At 43.7% G+C, this 20,402-nt stretch overlaps 1 long non-coding RNA gene across 1 annotated transcript in view; it reads left to right on the plus strand.

Moving 5' to 3' along the window:
• The first annotated feature begins 964 nt into the window (after window positions 1-964).
• The window catches only part of LOC138283250 (uncharacterized), a 233,505-nt gene continuing 214,067 nt past the window's right edge, over window positions 965-20,402 (plus strand). Inside the window, exon 1 of the long non-coding RNA XR_011201151.1 lies at window positions 965-1,514. This is a non-coding gene — a long non-coding RNA (uncharacterized lncRNA). The remainder of the gene's footprint in view (window positions 1,515-20,402) is intronic.

The following is a 20,402-nucleotide window of genomic DNA, read 5'->3' on the forward strand; positions in this document are numbered from 1 at the left end:
ACGTAACGGTATATTGCGTTCGATAATCTGACATTGCAGGAAAAAGTTACAGAGTAAAACGTAAAGAAATATTTCCGTTTTTTTCAGTTTTTTTCACCTCAATTTCAATATTTTTCTTTTTCAGTTGTTATTTTCTGTAGGAAACCCTTGTAGGATCTACACAATGACCCCTTGCTGAATTCAGAATTTTGTCTACTTTTCAGAAATGTTTAGGTTTCTGTGATCTAGCATTGGTTTCATGCCTGTTTCTGTCACTGACTGGAAGGAGGCTGAAAGCACCAAAAATTGTAAAAATGGGGTATGTCCCAGTAAAATGCCACATTTGTGTTGAAAAATTGGGTTTTCTGATTCAAGTCTGCCTGTTCCTGAAAGCTGGGAAGCTGGTGAGTTTAGCACCGCAAACCCTTTGTTGATGCCATTTTCAGGGGAAAAACCACAAGCCGCCTTCTGCAGCCACTTTTTCCCTTTTTTTTTTTTTTTTTTTTTTTTAAACGATTTTTTCACTGTATTTTGGCTAATTTCTTGGCCTCCTTCAGGGGAACCCACAAAGTCTGGGTACCTCTAGAATCCCTAGGATGTTGGAAAAAAAGGACGCAAATTTGGCTTGGTTAGCTTATGTGGACAAAAAGTTATGAGGGCCTAAGCGCGATCTGCCCCAAATAGGCAAAAAAAGGCCTGGCATAGGAGGGGGAAAAGGCCTGGCAGCGAATGGGTTAAGTCCAGCTGGGTAAGAGTGCAGGTTTTTTCAATTTGGCCATGATGCAGACACTTTTGTGTTGAAACACGTTGTCATCTTAGGAGAGTATATATATATACTTTCTTTTTGCATCAGTTTGCCATTTGGAATGATTTAATATTTTGCTTAAATAAAGCTTTATGCTTGAGGAGTGGACATACTGGGTGCGACTTTCTTCTTTATTTTTTTTGCCTTTTAATGAAGTGGCAAAAATAATCTTTTTTTTGTATTTATAATAGGTTCCACTACTGTTTTGTCACACCAGCCTCGTCTGGTGGATGTAGCCGGGTGCAGTGGGTTTCTATTTGTTCATATATTATTTCCGGCTCCCGCCGCCATAGTGAATTATGCCATTATTATTTTTTTGTTTATTTTTAATATGCGGAGCCATTATCCCCCGTTTGGTTTCTTGATTTTCAGTTATGGCTCCCACACTTAACGCTCGCCTGCTGGGAGTGTCAGACAACTGAGTGTTTGAACTCGCTCAGTGCAGTTCCTGTTCACGTCACGCTGGATCGTCACGGTTAGTGGCGAAAGGGAAGACTTATTTGTGTTTCCCTCAGGAGATTTGTAAACACAGAACACCACTTACGGAGTGCCGGCTAACGGTAGCTGATTCTTGTCGATCCGGCTCCATGTTAACTTGGTACAACGCCGTGTTTATTTTCAAGTCGCAGACGGAGCAGTTGTGTATGCGGGTGAGCCGATTTGGTCGTTCCGGCTCCGTTTTAACCTGGCATAGCTTTGGAGGGACTGACGGAGCAGTTGTGAAAGCTGGGTGAGTCTATCTTCATACATTTTTTGCTGTATTATTAATTTGTCTGCAGGAATAATTAAAGGCTGTGGATTTTTTTCTTTCTTGATATTTTTGATGCCAATTGGGGAATTCTTTGGGCCGCATTTTCCTGGCATTTTGAGTTTGCCATCCATGTATTTCTGGTGTCACATAACGGCAGAGGCGTCACTGCTTTATTTTCAGTAGTGAAATATGTCCCTTTAACTCCTCATATATATTATTTTGTGCTTATTATATTTTTTCTTCTTTTTTCTTTTTGCATCTTGATTATTATTATTTTTCTTTTGAGAGCGCCTTATTTTTGGTTCCTCATAATGAATGATATTCGCCAGAAGCGATTGGAAGCCGCAAAAGACTCATTTGATGAAAATGTTGACATTACCACAAGTGGCTTGGGGATTTCAACTGATGGGGGTGAACCACCGGTCAGGACAATTAAACAACAATTGACAAATTATGAGAAATTTATGAAAAAGGAAATAAGTAAAAGTTGGGAAGTAATTTCTTTGGAGAATTATCTTGAAGTGGGTAGGGTTCCAAGGGGTTTGAGGATTCTTATTACCCCTACTTATCAAAACCCTAATCCCAAATTGCTAGAGGACTGGTCAAAATTAATGGCAGAGACCTGTAAATCGATGTTATTGGTCAAATATGCTTCACAGGTGACTGAGGACTGATTAAAATGAGAGATTTTGGACAAACATCCAGAACAAGAATTCATAAAGAACTTCTTGTCTTCGATGGACAAGAGGCTGGAAAAATATGAAGAGGATATCAAACGGAGAAAGAAACAGAAGTTTTTGCGAGACAGGAAAGATTATTCCCAAGGGAGAATTTTGACTTTTGGGTGCAGATTTGATGAGGCTATTAAACAATATAAACAAATTGGCTCTTTGAGGCAACAAGAATTGGTCACATCAGAATCTAGTTCTGATAATTACTCTTCGGATTATGATGAAACTCGGGCAACATCTGGTAAAGACTCTGTTCCCTTCACTTCATTGGAAGAATATCGTTTTTTACAAAGAAATCAGACTGGTCGGGGCCTGCCACCAAGAGGAAGAGGAGAAAACAGCGCAGTAGAACAAGGACACGCAGGGGCCATTGGAAGTGCCAAAGGCATGATGACACGAGACAGATTTATGAGGCAAACCAAGAAGAAATGATATGGAAAGTTTCCCCAACAGTTAATAATTTATCTGAACATCAATTAACTCCGGCCGAGTGTTCCCTTTTGGAATTAGGTTTATCATTTTGCCCCACTGCTGATTTTGATTTTTGTCGGACTAGAATTGATTTATTTCTTTTTGAACATAAATTGAAACTTAGGAAATTATTTTTACAGCAAGAGAACAAGACAGTTCTTAAGACTCAAATTTGATTTCACTTACTACCACTCCCGTGACTCCTGAATTAACATTGAGTGATGTGGATGACTAGCTGGCTTTGGCTGGCTTAGCAGAAATGGATACCTCTGGTATGAGTGAATGGGAATTTCTTGAGTCTATGGATGTAGAATTGGGTAGGCCTGAGTGTAGGAGGCTGGCCTGGCTTGTAGTGGGTACCAGAGATACTTACACCTTGTGCCAGGTCCAGTTATCCCTTATTAGTGTAGAAGAGGTGTTTCTAGCAGCTTAGGCTGATAGAAGGTAGCTAGGCTGAACTAGGAGACATGTAAAGCTCCTACTATACCACTGGTGACATATGCACAATATCATAAGAAAACACAATACACAGATATACTAAAAATAAAGGTACTTTATTTTTATGACAATATGCCAAAAGTATCTCAGTGAGTACCCTCAGTATGAGGATGAGAAATATACACAAGATATATGTACACAAACCAAAATTATGCAGATAATAGCAAAAGGAAGTAATGCAAGCGATGTATAGTTACAGTAGATTGCAATAGGAGCACATAGGTATAGGGGCAACACAAACCATATACTCCAAAAGTGGAATGCGAACCACAAATGGACCCCAAACCTATGTGAGCTTGTAGAGGGTCGCTGGGACTGTAAGAAAACAGTGAGGGTTAGAAAAATACCCCACCCCAAGACCCTGGAAGGTAGGTGTAAAGTGCACCTACTACCCCCAGAGAGCACAGAAGTCGTGATAGGGGGATTGTGCAAGGAGAACAAACACCAGCAATGCAACAACAGTGGATTTCCGGACCTGAGTACCTGTAAGACAAGGGGACCAAGTCCAAGAGTCGCGACAGTGTCGAGAGTGGGCAGGAGCCCAGGAAATGCCAGCTGAGGGTGCAAGGAAGCTGCCACCAGTTGGAAGAAGCTTGGCGTTCTGCAAGAACGAAGAGGAGTAGGAACTTCCTCTTTGGAAGATGGATGTCCCACATCGCGAAGAAGCTTGCAGAGGTGTTCCCACGCAGAAAGGTCGCAAACAAGCCTTGCTAGCTGCAAGGGTCGCGGTTAGGGTTTTTGGATGCTGCTGTGGCCCAGGAGGGACCAGGATGTCGCCACTTGGATGAGGAGACAGAGGGGGTGCCCAGCAAGTCAGGGAGTCGTCACAGAATCTGGCAGCACCCGCAGAAGTACCTGAACAGGCACTTAGAAGAAAAGTGAACTGGAGTCCACCCGAAGTCACACAAAAGGGAGTCCCACAACGCCGGAGGACAACTCAGAAGGTTGTGCACTGCAGGTTAGAGTGTCAGGGACCCAGGCTTGGCTGTGCATGAAGGAAATCCTGGAAGAGTGCACAGGAGCCGGAGCAGCTGCAAGTCATGCGGTACCCAGCAATACAGTCTAGCGTGGGGAGGCAAGGACTTACCTCCACCAAACTTGGATTGAAGAGTCACTGGACTGTGGGAGTCACTTGGACAGAGTTGCTGAGTTCCAGGGACCACGCTCGTCGTGCTGAGAGGGGACCCAGAGGACCGGTGATCGAGTCTTTTGTTGCCTGCGGTTGCAGGAGGAAGATTCCGTCGACCCACGGGAGATTCCTTCAGAGCTCCTGGTGCAGAAAGGAGGCAGGCTACCCCCAGAGCATGCACCACCTGGAAACAGTCGAGAAAGCCAGCAGGATGAAGCGATACAAGGTTGCTAGTAGTCATCTTGCTACTTTGTTGCGGTTTTGCAGGCGTCCTGAGCAGTCAGCGGTCAATCCTTTGGCAGAAGGTGAAGAGGGAGATGCAGAGGAACTCTGGGGAGCTCTTGCATTCATTATCTGGTGAGATCCCCAAAGCAGAGACCCTAAATAGCCAGAAAAGGAGGTTTGGCTACCTAGGAAGGAGGATTGGCTACTAAGAGAGGTAAGAGCCTATCAGAAGGAGCCTCTGACGTCACCTGCTGGCACTGGCCACTCAGAGCAGTCCAGTGTGCCAGCAACACCTCTGTTTCCAAGATGGTAGAGGTCTGGGACACACTGGAGGAGCTCTGGGACCCTCCCCTGGGAGGTGCAGGTCAGGGGAGTGGTCACTCCCCTTTCCTTTGTCCAGTTTCGTGCCAGAGCAGGGCTGGGGGATCCCTGAACCGTTGTAGACTGGCTTATGCAGAGATGGGCACCATCTGTGCCCATCAAAGCATTTCCAGAGGCTGGGGGAGGCTACTCCTCCCCAGCCTTCACACCTATTTCCAAAGGGAGAGGGTGTTACACCCTCTCACAGAGGAAGTCCTTTGTTCTGCCTTCCTGTGCCAGGGCTGCCTGGACCCCAGGAGGGCAGAAATCTGTCTGAGGGGTTGGCAGCAGCTGCAGTGGAGACCCCGGAAAGGCAGTTTGGCAGTACCCGGGTTCTGTGCTAGAGACCCGGGGGATCATGGAATTGTCACCCCGGACAATTCCATAACCTTAGATATGTGTTATGGCCATGTTCGGAGTTACCATTGTGACGCTGTACATAGGTAGTAACCTATGTACAGTGCACATGTGTAATGGTGTCCCCGCACTCACAAAGTCCGGGGAATTTGCCCTGAACGATGTGGGGGCACCTTGGCTAGTGCCAGGGTGCCCACACACTAAGTAACTTTGCACCCAACCTTCACCAGGTGAAGGTTAGACATATAGGTAACTTATAAGTTACTTAAGTGCAGTGGTAAATGGCTGTGAAATAACGTGGGTGTTATTTCACTCAGGCTGCACTGGCAGGCCTGTGTAAGAATTGTCAGAGCTCCCTATGGGTGGCAAAAGAAATGCTGCAGCCCATAGGGATCTCCTGGAACCCCAATACCCTGGGTACCTCGGTACCATATACTAGGGAATTATATGGGTGTACCAGTATGCCAATTTGAATTGGTAAATTTAGTCACTAACCTGTTAGTGACAAATTTGGAAAGCAGAGAGAGCATAACCACTGAGGTTCTGGTTAGCAGAGCCTCAGTGAGACAGTTAGGCATCACACAGGGAACACATACATATAGGCCACAAACTTATGAGCACTGGGGTCCTGGCTAGCAGGGTCCCAGTGACGCATAACAAACATACTGACAACATAGGGTTTTCACTATGAGCACTGGGCTAGCAGGATCCCAGTGAGACAGTGAAAACACCCTGACATATACTCACAAACAGGCCAAAAGTGGGGGTAACAAGGCTAGAAAGAGGGATACTTTCTCACACTGAGTTCACACATTTCAAGCTAAAATCGAGGTTTAATCCATCTACTATTCATTATTCTATTGGTACTTTCGATGAAATTGTAATTCGAGATTTGTTTCAGATGTGGCATACATTCAAACCGAGGGATAGTCAGTCGAATCTCAAGTATGAACAAAGGAGAGCTGTGAAGAGTCTAATTGATGATCATAACATTATGATAAAACGCTCAGATAAAGGGGGCAATGTTGTTCTCTGGGATGTGAATCAGTATTGCAGGGAAGCAGAAAGACAACTTAGCAACACAAGGGATTATGAGATAACAACTGTGTCTACTTATAATCGTTTAATTGACCGGCATCATAGCAAACTGTTTGATTGGAGAGACAGGGGTTTGCTTAATACAGATGAATATTTGTTTCTTTTTGTTAAAAAGCTGATTGCACCATGCTTTTACATGTTACCAAAAGTCCATAAAAATTATCATGATCCTTCTAGGCGACTGATAAATTCTGCTAACAGCAGCCTATTGGAACGTGTATGTATTTATTTAGATTTTTTTTCCTACCATGTGTGTTGGCCTTACCCTCCTATTGTATGGATACCATGGATTTTATTTCTAAGATTCAGGGTATTACCTGGAAACCACATTTTTTGCTGGTTACTTTGGATGTGGAATCCTTAAATACTTCTATCCAGCATGACTTGGGGATCCAAGCGTGTAGATATTTTTTTCACGACAGACCGCTTAGCAAATATGATCATTCCATGATGTTATTAGACATGTTGGATTTTTGCTTAAACAACAACTTATTTTTATTCAAGGACACCTGGTATCGTCAGCTGGTCGGAACTGCAATAGGAAGATGCTTTGCCCCTAGCTATGCTGGTATTTTTACGGGTTGGTGGGAGGCCACACAGGTATGCGTGGAGAAGAATTAAAAATGGACTAGGCACATATCAATGTGGACACGATATATGGATGATATTTTTTTGATCTGGGAGGGGCCGTGTCAGGCTTTGGAGGAATTTTTGGATCATATCTCTCAGAATACCCTTAATCTAAGATTTACTCGAAAAATACATCCGACAAGAATGGAATTTTTGGACGTTTTATTGGAAATTGTTGATAATAAATTACAGGCAAGGCTATATCGTAAAGATACAGCAGGCACCAGTATTCTGCATGCAGCCAGTCATCATCCCACTAGTTTGAAGAATAGTATTCCTTATTGTGAATTACACAGTCAGTAGGAATGGTAGCACTCTGGAATTATATAAGGAGGAGTAGAGTGGGGTGGTCAAGAGATTAAAAGCGAGGGGTGATCCTGAAAAGGTATTACGAACAGCTTGTGAGAAAGTAACCAATATTAATAGGGAAGCTTTATTGGTTAAGACTGAAAAGAAACATAATTCTATCCCTGAAATGAGCATAACGACTTATAACATGGCTAGTCCAATGGTTAGGAGGATAGTGATGAGACATTGGCATTTGGTGAAGAATGATCCCATTACTGGGAAAACTTTTGTCTCCCTGTCCTCAATTTACGTATCGTAAGGCAATATCTTTGCAAGACATTTTGGTTCACAGCTGTCCACGGCAACAAGAGAATAGAAACATTAGTTGGTTTAACCATCAGAGGGGTTTTTATAAGTGCGGTAGATGCAAGGCATGCAGGAATAGTACAAATTTTAAAATGTATAAAACAGTCTTTGGTGAGACTAAAAGTATTAACAGAGCTATTTCATGTGTCTCGGATTATTGCATTTACGTATTACAATGCCCTTGTGGGTTACAGTGTCTCGGCAGTACGATTGGCCCTGTTAAAAAGAGGATCTTGGAACATTACAGGAGCATTAAGAATTATGACACTTCATATCCTGTGGCGATTTTATTGTTCAAGCATGCACAATAGAGATGCTGATTGCTTGGTTTACTTTGGTATTGATAGAGTTGAGAGGAACCCACATGGAGGAGACTGGGAGAGGCTCCTTAGAATTAGGGAATTGGAATATATTATTCTTCTTGGAACTAAGACACCGGGGGGGCCTCAATGAGGACGAGGAGCTTCATGTGCATGTTGGGCAAATGTGAATATTAATTATTTGCAGTGTTTATTGTATTTTTCTCTATTCCCTCCTGTGTTGATTATAACCTGTGACCTTCGGATACCAGTATATTATTACCTTTCTGATAATGGATATCTATATTATGAGGATCACTGTTAAATTTGTTTTGGCATTACCCCAAAAATGGTTATTTTGTATTGCAATTTCCAATTATGTGACATTGACAATTGTATATGGTTTGGGGAGAAAATAAATATTTTGTTTAGAATTTAGATGCTTTTGTATTAATTTCCACAAATATTTAACTTAAAATGTATTTTAGTATTTACTTTGTTGCCCCCTATTGGTATAGTTGTAATTATCCTATCTGGAGTAGTATCTCTTGTATGTTTATCAACAAGGGGTATTTAAGTCCAGCTGGGTACGAGTGCAGGTTTTTTCAATTTGGCCATGATGAAGACACTTTTGTGTTGAAACGCGCTGCCATCTTAGGAGAGTATATATATATATATATATATATATATATATATATACACTTTCTTTTTGCATCAGTTTGTTTTTTGGAATGATTTAATATTTTGCTTAAATAAAGCTTTATGCTTGAGGAGTGGACATATTGGGTGCGGCTTTCTTCTTTTTTTTTTTTTTCCTTTTAATGATGTGGCAGAAATCTTTTGTGTGTGTGTGTGTGTGTATATATATATATATATATATATATATAGTCACTTAAAAAAACAATAGTTACAGGGATGTTATTTTTAGGCTCGCATTTTAAACGTATCAAACTATAGAAATTCACCAGTTATAGTTAGTTATGTCAAGTAATTATAACTCATGCCCTAAGGTAACTATAACTCTCACCCCCGCCATGCACAGGTATGTGAACAATAATTTTACTGCAGATGTTACAGTGACATTATCAATGATGTTATGAAAGATGTCATGAGTGCTGTCATTTTTGGGGTAATCAGCAGTGAATGGCATGGGCGCGAGTTATAGTTACCTTAGGGCACGACTTCTAACTACTTGAGGTAACTCTAACTATAACTGATGAATTTGTATGGTTTAAATTGTGAGCCTAACTATAACGTCCCTGTAACCTTTGAATTTGTTCCTTCGGTGGTGCTCAGTGGGAGTTGTCCGCAGGGCATGGCCTGCGGCCAGGCCATGCAGCAAACCCCTATGACAACCCAACCCTGCATGGCCCTGACTCCTCAGGCTGATATAAGCCTCGGTGAACCCATGCCCTGGGAACCAGCAGAATTATTTCATTATACATATATTTTGTTTTGGAGGGGGGACTGTGTGGCCCCCTTCACCAGGGCCAACCTTGGCCCCTGGGGCCTGGCCAAGTAACTTGGGCTCCCCCCAGGGCACCCAGTTACAATGTTGGGGACTGTGGGGGAAGCCTGAATGCCCCCACGGTGCCAGCTGGCTCCCCACCGCCTGTGGGAGCCAACATTGCTGTCAGAGAGAGGGAGTGGTTATAGCAGATCCCTCTCTGAAAGCAGTTTCCTCGGTGAACCTGCCTCTCGGTAGGGAGGCACACACAGGAAACCACTACTCTGATGGTGGGAGAGCTGATTGACTCTGATGAAGGGAGAGCTGATTGAAAAAGCTGCCACCAAGCCACAGCAAACAGCTATGTCCAGGGAGTGGGCACCCTGGGAAATAGCAGGAGCCAGCCCTGGGGGGGTGGCGGTCCCCAGGGCCATCAGTGGCTCCATGAGGGAAGTTACGCAGTCCACTCTGTAACATGTATTGCCCCGGGGAGGTAGTGGTCCCCCCCGGCTGCAGGAGGTCCAAAACTGACCCCCTTTCTAATTTTTTTAATATATGCCCGTGGGCTGCAGGAGGGCTGCGCGCCCCCTCCCCCCACAAAATGTCATTAATGTCCCAAGAGCTGGTGCTCCCTGGGGCTGCAGGGGGGCAGTGAGTGTGGCCCCTCCTGCACACATAGTGATCAATGCCCTAGGGAGGTGGTGGTCCCCGGGGCTGCGGGAAGGCCATATGGCCCCCGCACACAAGGTCCTCAATGTCCTGAGGAGGTGGTAGCCCTGGGGCGGCGGGGGGGAGGCAAGCAGTTCCACCCTCCCCTCCCCCACATTAACTATGATTAAAGTCCCGGGGAGCTGGCGGTCCTCAAGCTACGGGGGGAGGGATAACAAATAATAAAAGCCACAGGGAGGTGACGGTCCCCCCTGGGCTGTGTCCTTAAATAAACAATACACCTGTGACTTGGCCTACCAGGGGGCATCAAAATGACGAGGATCGGTAGCCTGCTTTGTTCTTTAAAAAATAAATTGTCTGATCTTCCATAAATCGTGGTAAAAATATATATATATTTTTTTTTATTTGTTGCTATGGGGCGGTCCCCCCCAGCACCAGAGCTAAGGGGTCAGAGTGAATCTACCCTGGCCCCCATTTTTTTTTTTTAAACACTTAGGCCCTCATTTCAACATTGGTGGTATCGACTGCCTACCGCGACGGCCGCCAGCATACCGCCGACGTGGCTACCAGCCGTCTACCGGTATCATGACCGCCGACGGTATTCCGCCAGAATGCGGACGGCGGTAAGGCGGGGCATCACTGCCACACCAGCAAAACACTGTCTACCATATCAGGAGCAAGGATACTCCTGGTGGTGTTTTGCTGGTGGACGCTGCTGCTGACATCAGCACCGTGGACCGTCTCCAGCCGGAGGACCCCTGCAAGCAGGTAAGTCGGGTTCTCCGACCAGAGAGGGGGGATGGGGAGTGTTGTTTGTGGGGGTGTGTGTATGTATTGGTATGCGTGCATGCTGGTGTGAGTTGCGTAGGATGTATGCATCAATGAGTGATTGTGAGTGTTGTGTGTTGTGAATGCATGTGTGTGACAAGGTATGTTGGTGTGTGTTGCGGTGTATAGGTATGTATGTATGTGCATGCATGGGTGGTGGGTATGCGTGTGTGTATATGGGTGCGCGTGTGGGTATGTATATGTGCGTGGGCAGGAGCGGGAGGGGAGGGCTAGGCTGGGGGATGACTCAGGGGAGGGGGCTAGGGGAGACCCCTATCAGTGCCAGGGAAGGGATTCTCTGGCGCTGATAGTGCCTACCACCATGGTTTTCGTGGCAGTATGTTTCGCACGAAACCCATTGCTGTAGGCTGGGTCGTAATCCTGAGGGTGGGATTGTGGCGGCCGCCGGGCTGGAGACCGAAGTCTCCAACCCAGCGGCCGTTACCACCCTGGTGGTCAGTGTGTTAAAGTGGCGGTTTTGGATGGCAGTAACCGCCATGGTCCAAATCCCTTATATATATATATATATATATATATATATATATTTTTTTTTTTACCGTCGGCCTGTTGGCAGTATTACTGCCGCTTTAACACCGACCACCAGGCTTGTAATGAGGGCCTTAGTTCCAACATGACTGCCAACACTTCCTTGTTCAAGTGTTGGCAGCCAATCGGATCTCAGCATGGGATCAGGAGGGGTTGTGAATCCTTCACATCCGCATGCTTGTAGTTAGAAGGGACACCAACACTCTTTGTCCTCAACAGGAGATGACAAGAAAAAAAAAACACTACAGAAGCGCAACTATGCTTTCACCTCCATCAAGTATTTCAGATAACTTTTTAATGTTGAACTGCAGACAAAACAAACTTCATTTGCCTAGGCCAATTGCAAGACGTTAGGGTGATTTGTACTTTACGGAAGTGGAACTTCAACTGGCACACCTGCTTTGTTTATATTTGTAAGTGGTTCCCATTGAGGTTTCATTTCTGTGAAATTAGCATCACTGCCAGTATTGACCATGACCTGCTTAGAAGAGGCCACAGTTTTATGCAAAATGTCTGCCCAGCTGGAGTATTTTCTACTGGCTAATTAGCAAATGCTACCTTGTTGAGTAAAATGTAAAGGGCATGTTCTACATTACAGATACATAAAGGACCTCGAGGTAATGTCGCCTGTGACCTTGTGTGTCTGTAATTTTAGCATGTGATTGTTCCATGAGCGTCTTCATACTGATAACCTGAATACTTGTGCGGAGAAAACGACAAGACTACAAAGAGTTCAATCTTCGCCAAACAAGGGTACTTCTGGCTAATGGGATTGTTCCTCGAACGTCTTCATACATAAATATGCACTAGCATATTTATGTGCTGGGGACTGCACGGGGAGGTTCAGTGCCCCCACAGTCCCTGTCGGCTGTCCACCTCCAGTGGGAGCTGGCATTGCTCCTGTATGCAGGGAGCAGCAAAAATTGCTGTGCTCTGTGTGCAGGACCAATCCTTTTATCTGTTTTGCTGCCTGCTTGACAGCTGAAAAGTCTGCTCCCAGTGAGCAAGAGCAGTTTTACTTGCCCTGCCTGCTGGATGCAGACTTAAAGTTTGCTCTTGCTTTGTGGGAGCCATCAAAATTCCTGGCAAGTGATGGACCTAAAGTTTGCTCTCACTTCCTGGGAGCTGTCACAGCTCTCGCAAAGTGAAAGCAAACGGTTATCTTCCAGGGGTGGGCACCTGTGGAGATGGGGACCTAGCATAGGACCAGCCCTGGGGAGGTGGTGGTGGTCCGTGGGCAGAAAATGGCCTGGGGGGGGAGGCACGCATATATTGGCCATACCCCGGCGAGGTGGTGGTCCACGAGGGCCCTCTCTTTTTACTTGTACTGTTCCCCCGGGATGTGGCAGGCCTTGGGGAAATTCTTTAAAGAAGGGGGTCCACACGGCCTCCTCTCTTATTTACTTGGCAAGCTCTGGGGAGGTGATGGTCCTGGGAGTCTTTAAAGGCCTACAGAGGGTTGGTCATGCTGCCCCTCTCCTATTTGTATTAGATAAAGCCCCAGGGAGGTGGTTGTACATGGGGCTCAAGCTGGCTTTGGGAAGGGGGCGCTCATGTACCCCCTCCCCATTTTTCACACTTCTCTGTGCCCTAGGGGCTGAATGGAAAACAAGCACAGGAAACCATGGTTTTTTTTTTTTTTTTTTTTTTTTGGTCCACAGCTCCACAGTGGTTTCACTGGAATAATTGCTCTTTAGACCTGGTGGGGCCCCTGAGGGACTCCAGCACCAGGCCTAGATGGTCAGAGTATTCCTACCCTGCCTCCTTTTCTTTATTTTTTACTTTATTTTTGGTACTTGACTGAGTCAAAGTCCCAATTCCTGGATGAAGTGTTGGCAGCCTATCCGATATCGGCACGGAGATGGTCGGAACTGCAGCGTATCCACGTCCCTAGATATCTATATTTTTTAACTTTAAATTTTTCCGGAACTACTAAATGAATTTAACCAAATACCAAGAAGGGTGCTTTCTGGACCAAGAGTTACCTTTCTGCCAAATTTGGTGTAGTTTAGTCCAGTGGTTTGGGCTGCAGTATTGTCTAAATATCCCTATGAAAATTGCAAGGAAAAAAACATTTTGGGACCCCCTTTTTTTTCTGAGCCCCGCTTGATGAACTACACCAAAAACTTTCTAGACAGTAGCTGAACGGAGTAGTGTTAGAAATTGAGTCTTTGGTTGGCAGTCAGGTTACCCCCTGTCCAAGCACAGACCCACACTCTAGCCAGGGTAAAGGCGAATCACTCTCACTCACTCTCTTGGTAGCTTGGCACGAGCAGGCAGGCTTAACTACAGAAGCAATGTGTAAAGTATTTGTACCAACACATACAGGAATATAGTGAACCACCACAAAATGACACAACACAGGTTTAGAACAATAGGTAATATTTATCTAAATAAAACAAGGCCAAAATGACAAAAAAATCCAACATACACAAGTCAAGACACAAATTTTCAAAAGAATAAGAGTCTTAATCCTTAGAAAACAGTGAAAATGCTGTTGTTACACAAAGTACCTGGTTAGCGAACAAAATAAAGCCGCATGGGTGAGCATACATCGGAAAAAGGTAGCGATGCATTGATTCATTACCCGCAAGTGAGGCCGTGTGTCTTTTTCTTCTCCAGTCGGGTCAGTGATGCGTCATTTTTCTCCCTCACAAGAGAGCGATGTGTCAAGTTCCAAATGGGGCACCTCTGATCCGCGCAGAGTCAGGTTGACTTAGACACTCAGGGTCGATGCGTGGAAAATCCGGTCACACAGTATCAGAAAACTGCACTGCATGGGGTTGGCGTCATTATCAGCCTTCGTAAGTGGGTGATGGTCATTGTTTCTCCAGCTGTGATGTCGATTTCCCAGCTATGATGCAGGTGGAGTGTATTTCATCTGCGAAGCCGGCGACGCATCGTTTAGCAACCACACTGCAGAAGGTGCGTGGAAAATTTCCCCATACGGTGTTCTGTGCGTGGCTATTCGGTTCTTGTCTGCCAGCTCTTCTCCTTGGCAGAGGTTCCTCTTGATTCCAGAAGTGATCTTGAAGTAATCAAGTCTGGGGTTTTGGGTCCACTACTTACACCCCTTTCTACCTTTGAAGTAGGCATACTTCAAAGGAAAGTCCCTCTTGTTTGTAAGATCCTGCCTTGCCCAGGCCAGGCCCAGACTCTCATCAGAGGGTTGGAGACTACATTGTGTGAAGGCAGGTACAGCCCTTTCAGGTGTGAGTGACCACTCCTCCCCTACCTCCCAGCACAGATGGCTCATCAGGATAAGCAGGCTACACCTCAGCTCCCTTTGTGTCATTGCCTAGAGGGGCGGAGCAAACAGCCCAATTGTCAAACTGACACAGACAGGGAATCCACAAACAGGCAGAATCACAGTATAGTTTAAGCAAGAAAATGCAAAATTTCTAAAAGTGGCATTTTCAAACCCAGTCTAAAAACAACCTTTACCAAAAGATGTATTTTTAAATTGTGAGTTCAGAGACCCTAAACTCCATATTTCTATCTGCTCCCAAAGGTAATCTGCATTTTAATCATATTTAAAGGCAGCCCCAATGGTAACCTATGAGAGAGCTAGGCCTTGCAACAGTAAAAACTGAATTTGGCAGTATTTCACCGTCGGGACAAGTTAAACACATAAGTGCATGTCCCACCTTTAGCATACACTGCAACTTGCCCATTGGGCTACCTATGGCCTACCTTAGGGGTGCCTTGCATGTAGAAAAGGGAAGGTGGAATGTGGAATTGGCAGTTTAAAACAGCACACACAGACACTTCAGTGGCAGGTCTGATACATGTTTACAGGGCTACTCATGTGGGTGGCACAACCAGTGCTGCAGGCCCACTAGTAGCATTTGATGTGCAAGCCCTGGGCACCTCTAGTGCACTGCACTAGGGACTTAATAGTAAATCAGATATGACAATCATGGAAAGCCATTTACACATACATTTTACATAGGGGCACTTGCACTTTAGCACTGGATAGCAGTGGTAAAGCCCCCAGAGTATCAAAAACAGACGAAACAGAGTCCAGCACATCAACAACCTGGAAAACCGAGGGAAAAAGTTAGGGGAGACCACGCCAAGGATGCCAAGTATAACACAGTTTTGAAGATTTTGTGAGAATTCGTGAAACATTACTGGCAAAAAAAAAATACTTATCCTATCGAAACTAGGTCCTAACTATAATTACATGCTGGTAACCGGCAGTAGGTAAAATATATCATGATAGATAGATATTCCTGCTGTTTCGCTCCAAAAGGCACCACTGGCCCAACAAGGGTGTTGTGCGAAGCTGGAATAGCAAGCCAACAATAAATCTTTTGCTCCTCCCAGAGAAACACACACACACTCAGGGAAAGAGTCACCAACAAATTTAAGTTGTGTATCAGCAAAGAGAAAGGACCCGTTTTGGCTTCTCATTATTGATCCTGTGACCAGTTGCCATCGAATTCTTCTTATATAGTGTTATATAATAAACAACGGTGTTGTAAACGTACAAGCACCATCTTGGAAGTATAAACAGAAATTGAAAAGGAAAGGGAATCCCCATGTTGATTTTTAAAAAAAATAGTACTTTGGAAAAAAAGAGTAAAACATGCAATATCATATCAAACATCATAGTGAATAAAACCTCAGATCATCTTGTCTTTCTAAAAAAAAGAAAAACTGTCACGGTTGTACTGTCTGCATCTTCTCAAACAATTAAAATATATACGACAACTCCCTAATTCATTAAATGTAACCCACTATCCACTCAAGTGGGTATTTGAGGCACCATTCCCATAAAGTGTATTTCAAATACACCGACATCCAACTCAAAACTGAAAGAGAAGTGGTGGTGAGCGAAGGGAAGAGAAAGGGGAAGGAAAAGCCACAAAAAGAATAATAAAGAAAAGGGGATCAGACGTGGCATCCAGCCCAAGTGGGGAAAATTGTTCTTATCATAACACCTAATCATCATTTCATATCAATCTATAGATAGACAGACAACTCTTTTTTCATATTTAATACCCATGAAAGTACTGATAGATGCAAATATCTACTCCCGTACTAAAATATCTAGGGTCATCAGTGTTGCAGTCCACCACCGTGCTCAAAGTAAACGAGACGAAGAAGAACGGGTAGGGGAAGGCCCATAATCAGTTCCTAGCAAAAGTACAGTGGCCCCCACTTTATTTCCTCTTATAAGTGAAACAAAAACATAGCCAGGTTGTAACTTCAGAACTCATCACATAAAGGAGAAGGCCCCATTAAGAATGCCAGCACCTTCTTATGTCCTATGACCAAAAGGAGGTTATTAATCTTGGTGTATACCTCTTACTCTGCTTTGATTTGCCTGCTGGAACACTTTCCGCCCCCTGTGTAGGGGGTAGTACTCCTCTAAAAAAAGTTTTCGGTCTTAAATCACTCTCGCTCTCAGATACAATTACTACCGCCAGTCACCGAAACATCAGTCTCCTCATCTGTTTCAGATTTGTTTTCAGAGAGGGTCCTGTTTTACCTTAGTACCACTTTCTACTGGCCGTTTCTGGATGTCATCCTATTTTTGTTGTATGTAAGACCCAGCCCTTCTCATAATCCAAGCAATCGCTATTAAATTTCCTTTTTTTTCTTGCTTTTATTTCTTCTACCAGATTTTCCAATCTACTGCCTATCTCCTTCATATTTAGTAAAAAGGCTTAACTCTCTCTCTTTTTTTATATATATATATATATATATATATATATATATATATATATACACACACATAATCAAATCCCACCACCATCTTGAAAAACATAACTAGACTGCTACCTTCTCATGCCTCACCCAAAGCCCACCATTTTGACCCCATTGTTCATTCTTTATATTCTTTATTTAGGGTCCATATTGGGAGGCCATTGCAAGCAGACATCGACCAATATACTTTTATATTTGGCACAGGCCGATATTGCCAATGTCATCTAATATTCAAAAAGAGTTGATGGAACACGATTTAAGAGCATCAACTTATTCTTGCTTGTGTTATGAATATTTTGACAAATTTGTAAAGTACCATCCCACTACATCAATTCTATGTTGCAACAAGTTCTGGGAGAGAGTTGGATCCTCAGTACAGGATGCCTGCCTTCAACCGTTCACCCCAGGTGTATAAGGTGTTTCTGAGTAAAGTACGGGACAATATTCTCTCTAAGTAATCTCAGAACCACTTATTGGGGTCTGTCACATTAAGGCCTCAAATCTCTCACTTCGATAGGCATAAAATGCTTCAAAGTAAATTGCAAAAGTATGTAAATATCGGGCTGTAAAAAGTGCAAGGAAATGTAAAAAGGTACCTCCTCTTGACATTCTAAATTCTACCACACTGGAGGATAAAAAAATACCATAATTTTTACATTCTTAGTCCTTGCTCACAATGATAAAGTGCAAACAGAAAATAAAGTGCATATATGTTGACAGTCAGCTATTTGAAATGCCTTCAAAAAGACCAAGGATATGAACACTCGTTTCTTCTAATCACCGCGGGTAGACATTCTGAAGCATAAAACACATGAAACAAAGCGATGACCTACAGCAAATTAAAGTGCATGTGTATTAACTTGGAGCGTTGTAAACTATATTCTAAAGAGATTAAGATTGCTATGTCAAACATTTGAAAAATTAATAATTGCATTGTACTATCTCTACTGTTAATTGTACTAAGCAATGTACGTTCGAAGTTCTCAAATACAAATGGCAGAAAACCGAACTCTAATGTCCTTAAGTGCCATATGCGTTTCAAAGTCCTAACGTGCAAGTAGCATTTATTAGAAATCACAAGTTGTTGTAAAGTGCGTAGATGGAAATGTTAAATGTTGAAGACAACACTACATATTCCTTAACGGCCAATGGGGCCGAATATCATGTATTGGCATGAAGTTCAGCAACTGCATTCAAGCCCCAGGGAGTCTCTGTGCCAATTAAAATAATCCATACTGATTCAGATCTTCTTAAAGCTAGTTGCGGATCACCACCTCTAGGTTTATCCTGTACATGCTGTATGCCATAGAGAAGTAAAGCGCTCTCGTCACTATTGTGTATTTCCTAAATGTGTTTTGCCATCACATAAGTGTAGTGATTGTTAGTTATGGCTTACAGGTGTTGGAGTATGTGGAGTTTAAATTTATTGTCCGTGCTCCCAAAGTACTTCTTATTGCATTCACATATGCAACACAGGTTGTGCCACTGTGTAGCCATTCTTTTATTGCTTTTACTCATCCATCAAATAACTCAAACAATGTTTTTTTTTTTTTTTTTTTTGGCCATGCGGGCATGCTTTACATTTCTGACATTTAAAGAAGCCATTTGTTTGCTGTCAGCTAGTTTCATGTTTCTGTTTTCTCTCTGGTCATGTGGCTATTCACAAGGAGATCACCCAGTGACATTGTTTTTCTATATGTGATAGTTGGATGATCAGATAGCAGATGTTTCAAAGTGTCGTCCCTTTTCAAGATGTTCCAATTACTATTAGAAAGCCTTTTGATTTCTCTATTTGACATGTTAAAATCCACGGTTAATCTAATTATTGTATTGTCTCTATTATTGAGGGTTTTTTTGGTACAAAAAGTTCTTCTCTGTTCATTTGTTTCGCTCTTTTTAAGGAATCTTCTAAAGCTGTTATGGGATAGCCTCTTCTTCTGAATCTTTGGTACATCTTATGCTCTTGATCCTCAAATTTGTTATTCTCTGAACAGTTCCATCTTGCTCTTGAGAATTCTCCATATGGCATGCTCCATTTTAATGCACTCGGGTGTCCGCTGTTCATATGCACAATGCTATTGCATCTGGGTGGTTTCCTATGTATTTTTGTACACATTTTGCCATTCTCTATGTAGACCCCTATATATATATATATATATATATATATATATATCTTTAATAAATTCACTTAAAAAAAATCGGAGGTTACAGTTAGGCTCACATTTCAAAAGTACCAAACCATAGAAAATAGCCTGTTAAAGGTAGTTATCTTAATTGACTATAACTCATGTCCTAAGGTAATTATAACTCGTGCCCTTGTCATGCACAGTTTTTTCATCAAAAAGCTTACTGCAAATATTACATTGATATTATCAAAGATGTTCCGAGTGCCGTAATTTGTGGGGTAATTAGCAGTGCATGGCGAGTGCGCAAGTTATAATTACCTTAGGGCACGAGTTATAGTTACTTGATATAACTAGAGCTGGTGACTTTCTATGGTATGGCACATTTAAAGTGTGAGCCTAACTATAATGTCCTTGTAACCTTTCGTTTTTTCAGTGAATTTCTACATCTTTTTCAACATAGTCATTTGCATTATTATATGTTAATCCAACCACCACCACTGCTCACGGACTTTGACCTTGCCCAGTGGTGATTGCCCACAGGTCCTACTCTGCGGCCGGGCCCTATAACCACCTAACCATGCGCACAGCCTTCAGCTGTGAGCAGCAGGGATTTGGCTGCAGGGTCTGACCTGCCGTGTGCAGAGGAGATTGTCCGCAGGACCAGGCCTGTGGCCAGTCCCTGTGGCCAACACCCCAAACCACCCAACCGCATGCTGAACACAGCCTTTTGCCATACACCGCAGGGCCCCTTCCTCCAGCCAATTTAGGTCCCGGGGGCCACATCCCACAGGGCCTGGCTTTATAAAATTTATATTTTTTGGTGGGAGAGTGAGCCGCATGGCCCCTTTCCTAGGTCGATTACACCCCAGGGGCCCCATCCCCAGGGGCGCAGTCTAAATATTTGTATTTTTTTGGGAGAGGGAAGCAACATGGTCCCCCTTCCCAGGCCGATCTTGGTCACGCAGCCCTACCGTGGCCCCGGTGACCACCACCTCCTCAAGGCTGTATTGAAATACAGTGCAGGGGGGCCACATGCCCCCCCTGCAGCCCGGAAACCACCGCCTCTCCGGGACTCTACTGAAAT

This window comes from Pleurodeles waltl, chromosome 3_1 (assembly GCF_031143425.1).
Source record: "Pleurodeles waltl isolate 20211129_DDA chromosome 3_1, aPleWal1.hap1.20221129, whole genome shotgun sequence".
Taxonomy (NCBI): Eukaryota; Metazoa; Chordata; class Amphibia; order Caudata; family Salamandridae; genus Pleurodeles; species Pleurodeles waltl.